Source organism: Plecotus auritus (genome assembly GCF_963455305.1).
Source record: "Plecotus auritus genome assembly, chromosome: 3".
NCBI lineage: Eukaryota > Metazoa > Chordata > Mammalia > Chiroptera > Vespertilionidae > Plecotus > Plecotus auritus.
This window is the reverse complement of record NC_137772.1, coordinates 63,305,744-63,309,913: the sequence shown is the minus strand read 5'-3', so window position 1 is coordinate 63,309,913 and position 4,170 is coordinate 63,305,744. Positions and strand designations below refer to the sequence as shown.

Genomic DNA, 4,170 nt, shown 5'->3' with positions numbered 1-4,170 from the left:
TATTTTGAAGAAGTGGCGTTAGAAGAAGTTTAAGTTTAAAAAATTTGGCTCTCAAAAGAAATTTCAATCGTTGTACTGTTGATATTTGGCTCTGTTGACCAATGAGTTTGCTGACCACTGTGTTAGATTAATAAAAAACAATAAAAGTAAACCTTTTTATTTTACCTTCACTTACTCATTCTCCAAAGCTCTTCCTTTCTTTATGTAGATTAGAGTTTCTGATCTATATTATTTTACTTTTCTCTAAAGTACTTTTTAAAACATTTCTTGCAAGGCAGGTTTACTGGCAACCAATTCCTACAATTTTTGTTTGCTGAGAAAGTCTTTATTCTCCCTCACTTTTTAAACAATCTATACTGATTAATATTTGGCATGTATCTCTACCTGAAACCGCTGTTAGTTTTTGACAGGTCTAAATCTTTACAACTTATTTAGGCCCATTTTTGAATTTCTTTGACCCTATTATACAAGGTAAGTTAACTTCTTCCTCGTGGCACTTTAGTAATGAGAATTATGCTCCCTGGCCAGATTCCTTTATAAGTAAAGGCTTCTAGATACTTAGGCTGCCTGTATTACCTCAAGACCATACTTTATATAGATACTTAAGTAAATCACAGAGAAAATTTAGAAAGCTGAACTGTATTGTATGAATACTCCATAGATTTTTTTTCCCCAGCACTGATGGTCAAACACTAGTTAAGTACCAAATAACTCTTCTCCCATTGCCACCCTTTCTCAGAGACATCAAGATGTGTATCAATGTCCCTAGGCAGCTGAAACGAATTCACACAAATGACAGATTTTTACCCAGGTGGTCCCACTATCAAATTACAAAAAGCAGTTCCACTATCCAAATTATAGGAAGCAGTTAATAGGCCGTTCAGAAAAACAAAGTCCTACATACATGCATCTAGGAAAGTTTTCCATTCATCTGCCAATTGCTTTCACAAGACTAACATTAAAAAAAAAAAGCCAGATACACATATGATCCTCAAATCCCAAACACACAGAAATATTGGTCTTTGTTCATTCTCAGATGACCAGATGCTCCCAGAGTGCCAAAGGTGGGAGCCAATCCCCCCATAGCCTTTTCTTCAGACATTCTTGAACTACTTTCCTTTTCCAAAAAGGGAATGCTGAAATCAGTCAGAAAGGCTTTCTGAGAAGATTGGCTTGGATTTCTGGGTCTGTTCCACATGATTCAAGGTGAATTGGCTTGTATCAACGAAGCGTTCAATGCAGTTCACAAAGCAGGCCTCAGCCCGGCTGTCCAACTCTGGCCCAGGCTTGTCCATGCTCTTCTCTCAACAAAGTTCCGTCATCTGGTGCACCAGATGCTAGAAGCGCTGCTTCTGAGTCTCCACCTGGATGAGATGCTGCAGCTGTGGGTCCACGGAGCCCAGACCTGCAGCGGAGGAATTCCAAGAGGAATCCATCCCAGCCTGGCCACGCGCTCCGAGATGAACTCCACACCAACTCACTGACCTTCACGTGTCTCCACGACGGACTCTCAGTGTGCAGAATTCTAGGTGTGTTTTTGTTCTTGGGACACTTTAACTATTTCAGTCCACTCTCTTCTTGATGCATGATTTCTGAGAAGTCAAGTGAAATTATTTTTCCTCCCATTTTTTTACTAAGGTATTACATGTGTACATATATTCCCATTGCCCCTCCCCCACTCCCATACATGCCCTCACCCCCCAATGTCTTGCGTCCATTGGTTATGCTTATATGCATGCATACAAGTCCTTCGGTTGATCTCTTATCTCCCCCACCTCTCCCTAAACTTCCCTTTGTAATTTGACAGTCTGTTTGATGCTTTACTGCCTCTGTATCTATCTTTTTGTTCATCGGTTTATAATGTTCTTTATTATCCACAAATGAGTGAGATCATGTGGTATTTTTCTTGCATTGACTGGCTTATTTCACTTAGCATAATACTCTCCAGTTCCATCCAGGTTGCTGCAAATGGTAAGAATTCCTTCTTTTTTATGGCAGCATAGTATTCCATTGTGTAGATGTACCATAGTTTTCTGATCCAGTCATCTGCTGACCGGCACCTAGGCTGTTTACAAATCTTAGCTATGGAGAATTGTGCTGCTATGAACATAGGGGTGCATATATCCTTTCTGACTGGTGTTTCTAGTTTCTTAGGATATATTCCTAGGACTGGGATTACTGGGTCAAATGGGAGTTCCATTTTCAGTTTTTTGAGGAAACTCCATACTGTTCTCCACAGTGGCTGCACCAGTCTGCATTCCCACCAGCAGTGCACGAGGGTTCCTTTTCCTCTGTATCCTCGCCAGCACTTGTCGTTTGTTGATTTGTTGATGATAGCCATTCTGACAGGTGTGAGATGGTATTGCATTGTCGTTTTGATTTGCTTCTCTCTGATGATTAGTGACTTTGAGCAGGTTTTCATATGTCTCTTGGCCTTCCTTCTGTCTTCTTTCGAAAAGATTCTATTTAGGTCCGTTGCCCATTTTTTTATTGGATCATTTATTTTCCTTTTATTAAATTGTATAAGTTCCCTGTAGATGTTGAAGATTAAACCTTTATCAGTGATAACATTTGCAAATATGCTTTCCCATACAGTGGGCTTTCTTGTTGTTTTGTTGATGGTTTCTTTTGCTGTGCAAAAGCTTTTTATTTTTATGTAGTCCCATTTGTTTATTTTCTCTTTAGTTTTCATTGCCCTAGGAGTGGTATCAGTTAAGAAATTGCTTCGGCATATGTCTGAGATTTCTCTGCCTGTGGATTCTTCTAGTATTTTTATGGTTTCCCGTTTTATGTTTAAGTCCTTTATCCATTTTGAGTTTATTTTTGTGTATGGTGTAAGTTGGTGGTCTAATTTCATTTTGTTGCATGTATCTGTCCAATTTTCCCAACACCATTTTTTGAAGAGACTGTCTTGACTCCATTGTATGTTCATGCCTCCTTTGTCAAATATTAATTGAGCATAGTGGTTTGGGTTGATTTCTGGGTTCTCTATTCTATTTCCTTGGTCTATATGCCTGTTCTTGTGCCAGTACCAGGCTGTTTTGAGAACAGTGGCTTTGTAATACAGCTTGAAATCTGGTATTGAGATCCCACCTACTTTGTTCTTTTTTATCAGGATTGCTGTGGCTATTTGGGGTCTTTTTTTATTCCAGATGAATTTTTGGAGAGTTCTTTCTAGGTCTGTGAAATATGCCGTTGGTATTTTAATGGGGAGTGCATTGAATGTATAGATTGCTTTGGGTAGTATGGACAGTTCAATGATGTTGATTCTACCAATCCATGAACACGGTATGCTCTTCCATCTATTTATGTCTTCTTCTATTTCTTTTTTCAATGTCTTATAGTTTTCTGAGTAGAGGTCTTTTACCTCCTTAGTTAAGTTTATTCCTAAGTATCTTAATTTTTTTGGTGCGATGGTAAATGGGATAGTTTTCTTAGTCTCTCTTTCTGTAACTTCACTGTTGGTGTGTAGAAATGTCATAGATTTCTTGGCGTTAATTTTGTATCCTGCTACATTGCCGAATTCATTTATTAAGTCTAATAAGTTTTTGATGGAGTCTTTAGGGTTTTCTATGTACAGTATCATGTCATCTGTGAATAAGGAAAGTTTTACTTCTTCTTTTCCAATTTGGATGCCTTTTATTTCTTCTTCTTATCTAATCGCAATGGCTAGTACTTCTAGTACTATATTGAACAGGAGTGGTGAAAGCGGGCATCTCTGTCTTGTTCCTGTTCTTAGGGGAAATGGTTTTAGTTTTTGTGCATTGAGTATGATGTTGGCTGTGGCTTTGTCATATATGGCTTTTATTATGTTGAGGTATGATCCTTCTATTCCCACCTTGCTGAGAGTTTTTATCAAGAAAGGGTGTTGGATTTTGTCAAATGCTTCTTCTGCATCAATTGATATTTGGTTTTTATCTCTCAATTTGTTTATGTGATGTATCACGTTTATTGATTTGTGGATATTGTGCCATCCTTGCATTCCTGGGATAAATCCTGTTTAGTCATGGTGTATGATCTTTCTGATGTGGTATTGGATCCGATTTGCTAGAATTTTGTTGAGGATTTTGGCATCTATGTTCTTGAGGGATATTGGCCTGTAATTCTCTTTCATTGTGTTGTCTTTATCTGGTTTTGGTATTAGGGTGATGCTGGCTTCATAGAATGAGC

At 38.3% G+C, this 4,170-nt stretch overlaps 1 pseudogene across 1 annotated transcript; it reads right to left on the bottom strand.

Annotated features, from left to right (window-relative positions):
• Positions 1–1,142: 1,142 nt before the first annotated feature.
• Positions 1,143–1,436, bottom strand: LOC308244872 (mitochondrial import inner membrane translocase subunit Tim8 A-like; annotated as a pseudogene). The gene has a single exon. The product of its transcript is annotated as a mitochondrial import inner membrane translocase subunit Tim8 A-like (transcript).
• Positions 1,437–4,170: the final 2,734 nt, after the last annotated feature.